Raw genomic sequence first — 15603 nt, 5'->3', positions numbered from 1 at the left:
TACTATGGCTAACACATTTTCCCCTTCATCTGGATGTTGTCTTGGAGACCACCCTGGCAACAATCAGAGTCTTAGAGGCAATCCAAAGAAACTCCCCACTTGTCTGCTGAGGAGCAAGCCAAATTCCAGCTGGACAACACTCTGGGTGGCACATCGGAGGTGATCCACCGCAAGGCGCTGCAGAGGATATATGCTGACAAAGCGGCCGACATCATAGACGGGCTGAGGAAAAATTCATTTGTTGCCGTTCCTATTGTGTTGAAATGGTACTTCCCAGGTTTCGGCATTATTACTTGTGTTTGAGTAAAACTCATCGTATGCTAGGCACTATCCAAACGTATAATACACACAGAGGCTCCAGTTGAGGAAAGCATACAGTCTGAGAAATGCAGATGCTTTTTATGTTCTAATAAGTGGTTGCGTTTCATAGTACCCAGCTACTATTGTGTCTAGTAAAGCCAAAACATCACTGGCCCTGCTGGCAGGATAAGGATTTTTTATTTTTCCTACCCAAGATAGGGCAGTCTTGAGTTCAAAAATCAAGCTGGGGTGGGGTTCTGTATTGTCAGTTTTGGACACAACTGAGTTTGATCCCATTATAAATCCCATCTGTGAAAGTGAAAAAGACTTTGAAGTGTAGAGTCTGTATTAGATTCAGGTTCCAACTCAAAAATTACTGTGTTCTACTGCCAGCCTCCTGGTCAGAAAAAGGAAGTGAGTGCACAATATTGAGGGGGGGCCAGAGACCACTCTCTTGAATAATAGTTATAACGGGCAATTTCAACTCCCCACATATAAAATGTCAACCTCTGGAGAAGGTGAGGAGAAGGAGTTTTTCAATATTTTAAATGATTGCGTCTTGTAATAGCTAGTCTGTAGCTACACAAGAGGAGAGGTTATTGATTTAGCCCTGAATAACACTTAGATTCTGAATCAAGAAATAACTATGGTCAAACCATTGAGTGGTAGCGATCACAATATATATCAGTCCAGCATCCTTGGTGGAAGGGATCATACCAAAAATTAGTACTGTGATATGAGACGTAGGAAAGTGGAAGCTAAGTCAAAAGTTGGACACTTTTACAATCTTTAAAGCATAGGTTCCTGATCTATAGACTACAAGTCGTCAATGTGGTCTTGAATAGAAAGAGAGGTGGTTGACAGAATCTTCTTATACAGCCTCAATCTCTGCTATGAATTGAAGCAAATATGCCATTACTGTATATTGAAAAACTAACAAATCCCCCACCTAGCTGGAATTCTGTGTAGTGGTCACCTTATCTCAAGAAGGACATCTCAGTAATAAAGGACTCAGAAATGAGCATGGGGGGGAAGATGAGGCATGGGAAGACTGTGAGAAGTGATTGATGGTAATGAGACTGTTTAGGTTTGAGAGATAGTGGTATCACAGGCGTTTTTACAGAGGTATACAAAATCTGATTGCTGCTGCTATTTACCTTTTCATATACGGACAAGGGGATATGAAAATGTGAAAATGAAAGGCAGGAAATGTAAAATTGATGAAAGGAAGTTCTCTTCTCTAGTACCATCTGTGTAGAACGTTTTCTCTTGTGTCTTAGAACCTTAGCACAAGACTTTCCGAACTTCCTTAGCTCTTCCTTTTTTTACCCTTGAGGGCAGCCATGGTAGAGTGGAGTAAGAGCCAACCCCCTAGTGGTTACCACGTGTCACTCTTGAGTTTAAGTGCTGTCTTCCACCCAGTTCCTTGTTGAGCATGGTCAGTGAGCTGTAAAGAGAAGGTGGAAATTGAACTACAGTATTCAAAGAATGTGCGGAATGTGCCCCTACTAAACCGGCTGAAGGGGATAGTCCATAAATGAATGGAAACTAACCTTTGTGTTCTTTATAGCTTCTCTGTCCTCCTGGCTGGTTCTGGATTTACACAGCAAGAGGCTACAACAGCATTTTGATGGAACCGTGTCATCATACTTTTCCACTTTCCCGATACATCTCTAACAATGTAGAACAAAGGATAATTAGAAATGAAAGTAATTCCCTTTAGCATTGTAGTTGCAGATTGTCAGATCTTTATTATGGTGGCTCCCTAATGTCCCCGTCAGAATTGGGGCCCCGTTATACAAATGCAGAAAGAGAACTCATGTCCAGAAGGACTTGCTTTTATGTTGCATCATGTTGAGGACATCTGCAGTCTCTAGCAGGTTCTCTACTGAGGCAGGGCATAATGTGAGAACTAGACGTAAAGAAACGAGAGATGAAAGGAGAGGGGTAAGACTATGAGAAGGTGCTCTTAGACATCAGGGTATGGACATGGTATGAAAACTAGATTAGAGGAGGGATATAGGTTTGCGAAGGGACTGACAAGTAAGAGGTACTTCTGGGATCTGTGTGCTTCTAGACTCCTGGAATGTTCAGCAATTATATCTCTGCAAAGTTCCCATGTCTTATCAAAAGTATGTAGGCTGCCTAGATGTAAATTGTGATTCCTTAATCCTCAGTGAAGAGAAAGAGCTGTTTTTTCCATTATGTCAAGATGTGAGAGGTCGAGGGATGTCTGATTCCCAACTTGTGGTGTTTTTCCTTTAAACATGATCAAGTTGGTTACAGTGCACTCTTTGTGAAGTGACAGAATGGACTTCTTTCTTCTAGGCTAGGTATAAGCTGGCTGAGAGGTTCAGAGTTTTGTGTATGCCTGTGTTGCATGGGGTGAAAAGAATATCTAGTTACAGGACCATAACAAGTATCAGAGAAGTTTGAGAGCTCTGAAATGTCTGGCAAGTGGTTAAATCCATGTATTAAATAAATTATGGGATGTCACAGATACCAGGGACTCTTTGGGGCAGCTGGTTACAACAGTTGAGATTTCTGTTATTTGTAACTTCTCACAAAGCAGAATTCTGGGATATTGACAATGAACCCAGACCCAGTCCTGGGACTCTGTAGGAGGTATACGGGGGGGGGGGGGGGGAAAGTTTGGTTTATGTTCTGTTGAATGCCCTCATCATCACCCTGGTTAGTGGGGTATAGCCATGCATTTGTGGCCTATTTAACCTTCTGTAAAATAACATAGCCACAAAACCAATCTAAAGATTCATGGCCATTCCTGGAGAATTTTGCTATGCACGTTGTACCTCATTTGAAGTCCTTCTGAAACTTTCTGCTGTTTCAGTGGGCAATGGGCACTGAGCAGAAGCCTTACTGCCTCCAGCTTGTCTGGTCTAGGTTTTTATCCTACACCCATCAATGTGGTATCTTAGCATCTCGTAGCTTCTGTTTTGTTTTTTGTTGCTGCTAAGGTTAAAGATGAAAGAGGAAGAGTGGCGAGAAGCCCAGAGAGGATTCAACAAGGTCTGGAGGGAGCAGAATGAGAAACATTACCTGAAATCCCTGGATCACCAGGGCATCAGCTTCAAACAGAATGACACCAAGGCCCTGTATGCAATATGTGTAGGCCCTTGACACCAGAACTTGGATTGTTGTGATGGATAATGTGAACTCTGGCCCTTCCCCCATAGGGTTTGGGGTTGTAATGAAAGAGGAAATCCAGTTCACTGGCAGTGCTTTGTACAAGGGTCTTAAAGACGTGGTAAGTTGCATATGTGAAACTCACCCATGCTCTGTGTATTTTGTCTTCCTCCCTCAGAGGCAAGAGCAGGCATCAGAAGATAATGCTGGAGTACCCATAGGCCCACACCTGTCACTAGCCTATGAGGACAGGCAAATCCTGGAGGATGCTGCTTCTCTTTATCATCCACCACGTGAAACAGCAGACAGGAATTCAGAAAGAGGACAAGTACAAAATCAAGCAGATCATGTACCACTTCATTCCGGACATGCTGTTTGCTGGGTGGTGCGAGCTCTCAGACGTGGAGGAGGAAATGGATGTGGATGAAGCCACTGGGGCTGCGAAAAAGCACAACGGAGTTGGGGGCAGCCTCCCTAAAGCCAAGCTGCTGTTCAGCAACACAGCGGCCCAGAAGCTACTGGGGAGAAGGGGCGGAGGGGGGATGAAGTGTACAACCTCTTCTATGTCATCAACAACTGGTACATCTTCATGCGGCTTCACCAAATCCTATGCTTGCTGCTGCTGAGGATTTGCACCCAGGCTGAGCGGCAAATCGAAGAGGAGAACCGGGAAAGGGAATGGGAGCGGGAAGTGCTAGGCATAAAATGAGACAAGAATGACAGCCCAGTGTGTGGATCTGGTACTTGATCTGTTTCTTGGTGTCTTGAAGAATCTGTGTTCCTCCCTCTCACCTGCCTTTAGGTCTTGTCTCTGTAAAATCCGGTACCTGCATTTTGGTAGTTTCCAAAATGTGAAATATAAGGATGCTGGTGGGCACTGAATGTAGCACAGCATGTTATCAAGGAGGAGATCTCTAGACCTGACCCTGGGGCTTGGAACATCCTACTTCATGAGGCTGTGGGGGAGAGGCGTGGTATTTTGTATTGCTTTAACACTCCTTGCCAGCTGAATTTCTTAATTTTGGGTTGCGCTATTTTTCTACCTCATGAATTTACAAGTTGGATAAAAATCTTCTCTTGCCCCAAGCTTGTTATAAAATATCTCAGAGGAGGAGTCAGCCCCTGGCAATTGACAAAGCAGTCAGTTTTGGCTCTGGTATTAAAAAGCGTGTCTCCTTTTAAACTGGTGTTCAAATGATTTACCGACTAAAGAAAGCAGGGCAGGCCAAACCCAAGTAAGTCCAGGCAGTCCTATGTAGACCAGTAAAGAGCCTCCTTGATCTTCCATTTTCTGTTACAATGTTCGTGTAATCTGAGTGGTCTCAGCAAATATATGTATTTAGAATTCTCCAAGGGCTGGTTTCCTTAGTGGTGATAATGCTACAGTACTAAACTGCCTATGGCTGCCTGTTTCCGGCCAGCTAAAACCGGAGTAAAGTAGCTAATTTGGATTGAAGCAAAGGAGGAAGTGTGGACAGTCTTTGTTGGCCTTGAGGGATGCAGAGGTGTTTGAACCTATAACAATTCAAAACAAACAGAAAACACAGAGAACTTTTCAAATTCCCTTTAAATTGGCATTGTTCCTTAACCAGTATTTTTAAAAACTTTATTTTCATCTTCCCTTGATGCCTATACTGCAGTGATGAGTGTTAGTTCAAAACTGGGTGTACCCTGAATGGCTTTTTTCATTTTCCTCCCCCTTTTACTATGTTTCTGCTACAGCCCACAAAACCTTTTAGAAGCTACATTAGCACATTCAGCTTGGAAAGGTGGTAACTGTCTGTGTAGCTTGCTCTGGATAAGGTGCTGGAGAAACAGGAGACCTGGGTTCTAGTTCGAGCTCTGCTACTTAGTTACTATGTGACCTCAGGCAAGTTGCTTCCCCCAACCCCCTTGGTCTCTGTTTTACATTCTTCAAGGCGGGGCCTAGTTGGTTGTGTGTCTGAATGGTGGCAAGCACAGAGGGGTCGCAGATATAGTTTGGGACCTCTGGGTGCTAGTGAAATACAAGTTAATAATAATGTGCAATGTGTATATTTCATAAGAGCCTTAGGACATATCTGCGTTCATATCTTTTTGGTGAGGTCTCTGCTTTAATGGTGTGCATAATGTTGTTTTGGTAGCAAGAACCTCTTTAGTTCTCTTTAGTTCTGAGAATTTTACCACCTCTGCCCTCCTCCGTGAGGCCTCTGACGGGTTACAGACCTGGCATTAATTTGAAAAGCTCTCATTTAAAGTCTTACAACGTTGTTCCTCATTTTATTGACCATTCTGGTAATTCATCAATTTGTCTGAGACCTTCAACATGTGGCCCTTTTGCTCCCAGAACTCATAGTGGGCCTGTAGGAACTGCCTTTGAGGGGTGTTACAATGTAGTTCATGTTACACCTTCTCTTCCTCTAGTGGATATTGATGTGGAGGATTACTACCCAGCTTTCAGAGGGGTAGCCGTGTTAGTCTGTATCAGTAAAAACAACGAGGAGTCCTTGTGGCACCTTAGAGACTAACACATTTATTTGGGCATAAGCTTTTGTGGGCTATAACCCACTTCATCAGATGCATGGAGTGGAAAATACAGTAAGCAGGTATAAATATACAGCACATGAAAAGATGGGAGTTGCCTTACCAAGTGCAGACTGTCCTCCACTGTCCAAGAGATGCCTAGTGTCAGGTGGGACCACATTTGAAGTGTTCTCTTGCTCTTAGAAAACCTGAAGCATTTGTAAACACAAGGACCAAAACTGTAAGGACTCTTGGAAAAGGTTCTGTATTTCTTTTGAATAACAACTTGCTTCTGGATTTCACACACGCTGGCTGGCTCTTGAAGCTGGTATATTTGTGGTTTTCAGCTGCTTGTTGTCACTTGAACTCTGTAAGCCCAAGTGTCAACTCTCACATGCTGGCTACCTCGATGATCCAATTTCTATGGAGAATTGTTAAGCACAAATTAGAGTATAAAGACAGGGCTAAAAACAAGTTCTTAATTTCAGTTTTGACAGGAAATCGGCAGTCAACCGGCTCTTTATTTAAATTTGGGAATATAATTAATATTTAGAATTTGATTTAATTATTTTTAATTTCCCCTCCACAAACAACCAACTAATCAACCTTTGGATTTGGTGTAGCGATTCCATGGCAAGAGAACTGCCTAACAAGCCCTTCCTGCGTACCTCGATGGTCTAAATCTTTGCCAGCTGTCAGGCATTTCCTTCATAATGCTCACTTAAAGGTTATTAATCCGTACTTACTTTGTATGTGTAACTGTACTTTGCCAGCATCATTATTTATTTTAAAGGACACAATGTTTTCCAATGGGTGTAGTAGTAATTCACAGTAGAAGAGGCTACTATGTTCATAACCTAAATAATTGTTTTTTAGTTTTAAAACTTAGATGGCTAGAATTTTTTTTTTTTGCTGTGGTTTGACCAGGCAGAGGTTTGAAGCAGGAATTTTGAAGGGTATGTTCATTTCTAATCTGCATTGATGGACATATTCTTTAGCTGGTTCTGAGACTTGCGTGGTGCATAGTGGAGAAGAACTGGAAATCTGACCAATTCTGCCACAGTGTATATGTATGCAGGGGAGATAAAATAGTTTCTCATCAATTATAGCTTTTGACATAAGTGTTTGCATGCAAACATGTAAGTCTAGAAGTGCAGGCAAATGATGAAGGCTCAGCCTGGCTTGTTTTGATTAATGTCAAACTCTGCTTGTTGCCACATGGAGAAGTTTATTTTGGAGATTTTCTTAGTGTTCTCTTTTGTCTACAGCCTGACTGCAGAAGGCAGGTTGTCCATAGTGCACACTAGTGCAAAGCCCTCTGACTGACTTGGGTTGGGGAGAGGGGGCTACTGCAGTATACAGTGCACCAAGTCCAGAGGCATTTAAAACCACTTCACTAACTCCTCTTCTCTGTGTCCTTCCTGCTCCCAGCTTCAGCTCACAGTGAGCGATGAGATCTGCATGCAGGTGACAGAGCTTTACCTGTCGGAGAATAGCAACGGAGCTACCGGAGGCCTGCTGTCCTCACAGTCATCTCGGGCCCTTGTGGAGGCCAAGTACCAGCGCAAAGCCGAGCAGCCCATGTCAGACGAGAACTGTTTCAAGGTAAAAACCATATCTGCCTGCAGTGACGCTTGGAGGAGGACTCCTGGAGGAGCTTGCTGAGAGAGGAGGGGAAGTACGAAGGCTCGCTGAGAAAGGAGAATGGGCTCAGCTTTTCATTTTACGTAACTCTCCAAATATCCCAAGGACCTCTGGACACCTGTGTGCTCCGCAGCTCTCCTAGAGCTTGAGAGGGCGACCTGATTGTGCATTCTAGCCTGGTGGAGCTGCCGAGTACCTGCTCTGTGACTGTCGGTCTTAATATAGCCCTTGGCGGGGCTTGCATCCATCCAGACAGGAACTGTAGAACGAACAGGAAAAACAGAAGAATATTTCTATAAAGAGTTCCTCGGAAATGGGACATTTGCAAGGAAGATGGAAAAATACGTATCCTGAAGGAAAGCTGGGATTTGTCCCTGTATTTCTCAGTGTCCCAAAGCCAGAGTAATACTGTATTGAGTGATTGCTGCCACTAGGCTTTTAATCTCTGTCTCTCCCTCCCTCCCGTGGGGTGGGTCATTGACGCTTTCCACCTTTTTCTCCATCTCATCCATTGTAGACTGTAACGGTCTCTTACTAATATTTGTCACCTCTGCGTTAAATAAACCTGACTCTCAGTTCAAATCAAATTCATACTTCTCGTCGCTGTGAAATCAGAAGTGGCCGGGCCCATCTTGAACTAGTGAAATTCATTGATAATGGCTTTGATATTTATAGGGCGTCTGTGTGTTCCCGATGAGAGTCTCAAAATAAGCAGGGAAGCAAAGAATTGAAACTGCACAAATTGATCAGAAAACAGCATGCTGCTAAAAGGGGTCCAGCTCCTTGCTTTGCCTTTATAAACATCCCAATTTCGAGCAAACTCTGTGGGTAACAGAGAGATTTTTTCTGATCGTTAATAAAATACCAACTGTTCACTGCAGCAATTCATGCTTTTTTCTTCCACCTCTCTTTAAGTATGTCATGGTTCTCTATCCAGGAATTCTCTTCTGCCCATATATGTAGAATAATTTCTTTATCCTTTTACCCTCTGTTAGATTAGCTCCTTAGTGATCTAGAACTTTCCACTCATTGTCAAAACTCCTTCTGTGTTCAGATTGTGTAACTGGGGCTAGTATCCTACCGTTGTTCCCAGCAGAGTGGAAGGCACAGTATTATGCTGGAGAGTTGCATAAAGTTTATTGGATTTATTTTTCTGAATAATTGGTTACTAAGTCTCCTTCCGCATTCTGCTTTGTAGCTGATGTTCATTCAGAGCAGAGGCCAGGTCCAATTAACCATCGAGCTGCTGGACACCGAAGAGGATGACTCCGTAGAGGCAGAGGTAAGAGCCGATTGTCCTTGGAGTTCAGCTGCAGCTATTAAGCATGTAAAGTTTAAATGGGGGTATAACTGGATGAAGATGGCAGAGCTGTCAGTGTTTCAGATGCTATAGTTTATGACCTGCTTCTCGTCCTACAGGACACATTCATTCTGTGACACAGTGCACTCAGTGAATTGGGTTGAACAAGCCTTGTTGGCATCTCTTATTAAGAATTTCAAAAACCAGAAAGTGCAGGTGCATATAGGGGGAGGGATAGCTCAGTGGTTTGAGCATTGGCCTGCTAAACCCAGGGTTGTGAGTTCAATCCTTGAGGGGGCCACTTAAGGGTCTGGGGCAACAATCAGTACTTGGTCCTGCTAGTGAAGGCAGGGGGCTGGACTCAATGACCTTTCAGGGTCCCTTCCAGTTCTATGATCTAGGTATATCCATCCATGGGGGGAGAGTGAGTGGGACCTGTGTGAAATATATGGAGTCTCCAAAGGTTGCTTTTCTTTCATCCACTTCCAACCAAACCCCTTCAGAGTTGGGTTTGAATTGTTTGATTTGGCAGATGTTGGTTAACCCCTTGTGTTCTGTGCCCAATTTCAGCGTTGGTCAGACTACGTAGAGCAGTACGTCAACTCTGATTCTACCTCTCCCGAACTTCGGGAACACCTGGCCCAGAGGCCGGTTTTCCTGCCAAGGTGAGTGAACAAGCTGTGGCTGTGAAAAGTGACACACAGACCACAAGTACCCATGTCAGCAGAGGGAGAAAATCTTACTCCTTCACAGTGTTGGCTATTGCAGTCTCTTGTTTGTTTTTAGTACTCTGCCACTTTAGAAGACATTAACCTGGGAGTAGCATATAGAGACACAGTGCTGCTGTTTATTCCAAGAGCCCACCCTGGGCTCCTGCTCTCCAGTGACTGAGAGAGAGCATAGTCCACAGGCTGCAGAGAGGTCAGGGTTTGGGGAGTCACCAGCCCCGTTTTTTTTTTGGCAATCCTGCCTTTGCTTACAATATCCTCTAGCTGAGTGCAGAAGGTGCTGAGTCAGTGCTTTTCGCTAGCAGGAAGTTGGTTGCAAAACAGCTTTGAAAGGCCCTCACTCTCTGTAAACAGCTGAGATCAGTGGGTTGGCTTATGGTAGACACATGAGCCTAACCGACTTTAATTTGTGACCATTCCACTCTGAGCAATACTTTGGGTTCCGAAGGGCTGGCCTGGAGCCACCAGATATGCCCAGCCTAGTGGACAGAGGATGAGCACTAATCCCAGCAGGGATTCTCTGGTTTACAGGAACCTGAGGCGGATCCGTAAGTGTCAGCGTGGTCGGGAGCAGCAGGAGAAGAAAGGGAAGGAGGGAAACAATAAGAAGTCCATGGAGAATGTGGAGAGCTTGGACAAGCTGGAGTGTAAATTCAAACTGAACTCCTATAAGATGGTGCACATCAGGGGTCGGCAACCTCTGGCACACGGCTCGCCAGGGTAAGCACCCTGGGGCCGGGCCAGTTTGTTTACCTGCTGCGTCGGCAGGTTTGGCCGATCGCGGCTCCCGCTGGCCGCGGTTCGCCGCTCCAGGCCAATGGGGGCGGCGGGAAGCCGCGGCCAGCACATGCCTTGGCCCGTGCCACTTCCCACAGCCCCCATTGGCCTGGGACGGCGAACCACGGCCAGTGGGAGCCGCGATCGGCCGAATCTGCCGACGCAGCAGGTAAACAAACTGGCCCGGCCGCCAGGGTGCTTACCCTGGCAAGCCGCGTGCCAGAGATTTCCGACCCCTGGTGTACATTATCAAATTGGAGGATTACATGTACAGAAGGACTGCTCTGCTGCGTGCTCAGCAGGTAGGAGTTGAGTGAAAGGAATGGGATGAGCAGCTGGTGTTTCCCTGAACCTCTTGCTCCCAAAGGGCATCTGGGGAGAGTCAGATAAAGTGTCCAGGGTGGGGGGGGAGGGGTTGTTCTCCTGTAACATTTAGTAGTCTTCATATTGCTTTGAGGACTGGACACGACATAGTTTAGTCCACTGGACGCTGTAAACTTCCTCTGAATGTTCCTGAGATGTAACCCTTCCTTTCCTCCCCCTCCATTTCCCAAACTCTCCTGTTAGAGTAGACAGCTCTTAGCATCCTTTTACTCGTAGGTTTCTTGCCTAGGGGCACCTCACATTGGTTGCTAATCCCCCTTGTTAGGGTGGGCCTAAAAAAGGGGATAGCAAAGAACTGAAATGCTGAAAAACTGACCCGTGTTCTGACATAGCCCTCCAAGCTCATCTCATCAAGGAGCTGTGCCTCGACCCTGCAGTCACGGAGAGTGGGAGTCTAGGGTTGCTCCCGGGCAGCGGAGCACTGCAAACGAATATACCAGCTGCTTGAAAGTGCTGGGTGTGGGACTAGGATAGCCGCAGTGATGTCATAATTACAGAAAGGTCCAAGGTGGATAAAAATTGGAAGACTTTTTTAAAAATTAAATAAAATTCCTTTTTAAAATTTTTTGTTACTTGTAAGTTTTTCTTTTTTAAAAATGAGCCAGTTTAAAATGAAATCAGAATTTAATACAAAATATGTTGAGGCCTAAACTTAGAAGATTATAATAAGAGAAATAAATATGCTGAATCCATGACCCTCTCTTGAAAAACAAAAAACAAAACCACCATTTTCTAACATACTAAAAGTGTTTGGTTAATAAGAATCTGAAAATATAGTTATGGTGTACACTTCTAGGTAGCAAACAGATGTACCAAATCTACTGTAAAGTGTCTATTTAGTTGTAAGTCAAGGTGTTTTAATGGGTATATCAACTAATGAGTGCATCTTTCTTTAGAAAACAGCTGAAATACAAATGCTGATTTAAATCAGTCCACCCTGGAAATGTCACAATGCATATTTTCCCAGGACTCAGAAGTTCAGGTTCTAACAGAATAGCACAGCTATGGGAATATGTGTAGTAGTTACTGGGACTGACTACTGTAATTAAGTCAGTGTTAAACTTAACTAACTCTTTCTTAAATTACTCATAACTCAGATTCCTTTTTGGTTTGAAATTTCAAATATATCCATCTCAGCACTCCCCTCTTCTATTCCAGCTGGAATTCTTGCACGCACGTGAGACTGTTTCTGTATTGTTTTGTATAAACCCCTGCATTGAAGGCTGAACACAGTCTTGCATCACCTGACACTGCCATTAATCAGGGAAAAGATATGAGAAGCTTAGCATTATTGCAGCGTTAGGGTTCTAATCAAGCAGTCAAGTCAGGAACTTCTGGAAATTACTTCTGTTGGGTGTTTAATTCTGCTCTGGTGCACATGTATGTTTTGTGTGTCCCTGTTTTGATCATTAGCAGAGTGTTGAATCCATTTCATACAATATACAGGATATACACTGTGGCAGAGTTAACATTCTGGTTCAGAGTTCAACAAACATTTGATGATTTTTGACTTTGATGACTTCTGAGCACTTGATTTCACGGACTTAATTTTCATTAACACGAGGCTTTGGGGGATTTCCAGTTGGGAATAAGGATGGCTGTGCCTGCTTGTTCATACACTGCCTCCAATTTACTGATGCTTTCCCTTGATCAGTCGGCAAGGGTCAGTGTTTGTATTGCCAGTTCCCCACCAGAGCTAAACATGCCAAATCTGTTGGTCTAGGGAAGTGGATTTGTTTTCGCTTTTTAAGTGTTTCGTGATCTTTTGTCTCTCCCGTTTCTGTAGTCCCATGAAAGAGTGAGCAAGCGGCTGCACCAGCGATTCCAAGCCTGGGTGGACAAATGGACCAAGGAGCATGTGACCCGTGAAATGGCAGCTGAGACAAACAAGTGGCTAATGGGAGAAGGGTTGGAGGGTTTGGTGCCCTGTACCACTACCTGTGATACAGAGACCCTGCACTTTGTGAGCATTAACAAGTACCGTGTCAAATACGGCACAATATTCAAGACACCGTAAAGTCCCTGAGTGAGGGAAGATCACGTGGTATGTGTATGTGTGTGTGTATCAAGGAAACGAGGAAGATGCCTTTCTCCCCTCACTGTGTATCTCCGTAACGTGGCCAGTTGACTAGTGCACAGCTGGTACATCCTGTCACCAGCGGGATTCGGTTTAGGAAAACGGATCTCTACAACCCTAAGCTGGAACTGTTGCCAACAGGCCTCTGACTTCAGCGTGCACTGTGGAGGGAAGGATCCTTTTCAGAACTGAGTGATCCTAGAGAAATGCAGCTAGCTCATATGCACCAGCACTTCTGAGACTAACTCCTCAATGGCCTGAACTTCAAGGGAAGAGAACTGGATGTTGCATACATCCTGACCAGAGTGGCGCATTTAAAGTTATATGCTCAGATATGTCGTGAAACCAGAGGTGCCTATCACAACTGGATTCTCAGCAGAAACAACACAATTTTAACATGTTCCCCTTCCTTTTTTGTAAATAAATGTACATATTGTCAATTTTTTTCCTTTTTTTATTAAAGGAAATATGCTTGATGTGCTAGTATAACTGTACCAGCTTCTTGTGTACCATAGTACCAGGTGGCTTGAGAGTTAGTACCAACAAACAGACCTATGGAGACATTTATTACACTTTTTACCAAAGGGAGTTATCGTTGTAGTGCTTTTGTGTGGAAATTGTTCTCTCCTTTCTTTTGTAAATAAAAATACATCTTGGTTCTTATTGAGGAAGACACTCGCTCACCCACGGCCCTGTTCCTGTTCTGAAAGGCACCATGCAGTTTGCAGTGTGGAGAGGGGACATTTGACCATTTTATTATTGGCTTCATAATCTGAAGTGTTGCTGAGCTACCTAGCTGGGGTTGATTGTGCTTATGTATTTTCCCTCTCAGTATTGGAGAAAACATCCTAAGTACCAAACCAGTATTTCATTAGAGCTGCTTTGTGTCTATGTCTGTGTGTGTGTGTGAGAGAGAGAGAACGGCGAGGCGGGTAGGCTGTGTGATGCATTTCACTAGTGAAATCCACAAATGGGATATATATATTTTTTAAGCATAGAAGTTTAGTGCTGGCAGATATTTAAGCATTGGAAGATTTTGGTTTTCAGACAAGTTGGCATGGACTTCGTAAGCCAGGACAGACCCAACTGCACTGTCTCTCCGCGAAGGAGGCATCCTTTCCTTGCACAAAACAATGTTGCCAGTTGTGCCCGAACAGCTTCCGTGTCCCAGCTGGAGAGCTGTGAATGCAGCTTTGCTGTTTTTCAAAGTCCACTTCTGAAATCTGTCCCAGGGATTTCAAGCCAGCTGGTTGTCCCCTCAGAACTGAGTTCTCTTCCCTTCCCCGGCAGAGAGATGGAGAAATTGGGGAGAGAGGGTCGGGGGAAGGCAATGGCTCCAGCCTTTGTGCAGCTGGGAGAGCAGAGTGGTGAAAATGCATGGCCTATAAGGGTCACTAGTCATTGGCAGCCAATGTACAGAGAGTAATTCCAGCCATTGTGATGAATGGGAGCCTCCTATGGAGAGAGGAGAAGAGAGTAAAGAGCCCACAGGGGAGTTTTCAGAGTTTACCAGCAATAAGTTACCTGTCCCGTTTCTCCTCCTTTTGCTGTGTTCAGACAGGAAGGGGGTTTTATTGTGTCCTCTTCCATTTCAAAGGTTTTACACACGCTCCCCTGTGCCTCACCCCACCCTCAGGTGTTTCTTTTTAATATATGTTAAAGCTGATCTGGAAGTGGAAGTCAGGATGATTTAGACTTTACCAGCTTGGAAGTAACAGCTGCTGCTGCTTTGTGGGTGTTTTGTCCAAGAGTCTGTGCCTGCATGTTATTTGAGCGGAATGGGATTAACATGGCGGGATTCCTGCTGTTCAAGGTACCCAGGAAAAAAACCCAATAAAACACAAGGCGATCTCCTCCTGCAGCAGGGTTTTCACCTACAGGTTGTGGAAGCAGAGAAAGAACGGACAGAAAGGAACTGCAATGCATGACAGCTCGTTAGCAAGAGTCAGGCTAACTGTAACCCTAATAATGCGAGATTTGTAGAAGCGAGGATTGTGTGAGGTGGGTGGGAAAGAACTGTGTGTGAAGTCGTTGTGACCTTGTATAGATAAGGTATAGGAAATACTGTATGTTGGCTAGAGTCAAAACAAGTGAGGAAATAAGATATCAAGATGGCCTATGTATAAACAAAATGCAGCTGTCCCTCATTATTTCTGTATAAAGGTATAAATGCTTGCTGTAATTAGTTACCTGAGAGAGACCTGCTTAGCTCTCTCCCTCTGCACAATTGTGAGAGTTAATAAAGCATCTGACTTGCTGTACCTAAACAAAAGAATGAGAACTCTGTTTTTCTCCGACAAGCTTTCATCCCTCCCAATGTCTGACTTCTGAGCTCCATGCTCTGATCCCAGCCTGTACAATAGCAAGATTTCTTTTTACTTTAAATTGCTTTTTGTATTCTGTAATGTGATCCTTGGCCACCTATCCATGTGATGATTTCTATACAAATGTAAACTTGACTGTAGTGCAGTATTTCCATTAAAATATCAGGGCTAATCATTGTGTACAGATTTTTCTTCCTTCTTGATCATACACAATGAGATTTTGACAGACACTCTCCTGAGGAAAATGCATCTGATGGAATCACTCCTTTAATAAAAACAGAAGTAGAGGTGGTGGGAGAAGATAGTAGTAGACCTGAAAGTTTGATCTCTGTTTAGGACCCTCACAAATGACCAATGTTTGACTTACCCTAGCAGATAAATGTAAGGGTATCGCCTCTGGATTCCAGATACTAATTTGTAAGC

General features: G+C 44.1%; 1 pseudogene; it reads left to right on the top strand.

The window, feature by feature from the left end:
- The first annotated feature begins 3282 nt into the window (after positions 1-3282).
- Positions 3283-12796, top strand: LOC135973875 (paired amphipathic helix protein Sin3a-like; annotated as a pseudogene).
- Positions 12797-15603: the final 2807 nt, after the last annotated feature.

Source organism: Chrysemys picta, chromosome 10 (genome assembly GCF_011386835.1).
Source record: "Chrysemys picta bellii isolate R12L10 chromosome 10, ASM1138683v2, whole genome shotgun sequence".
Classification (NCBI taxonomy): Eukaryota; Metazoa; Chordata; order Testudines; family Emydidae; genus Chrysemys; species Chrysemys picta.
The sequence above is the reverse complement of the archived record's forward strand: the minus strand, read 5'-3'. Positions and strand labels throughout refer to the sequence as shown.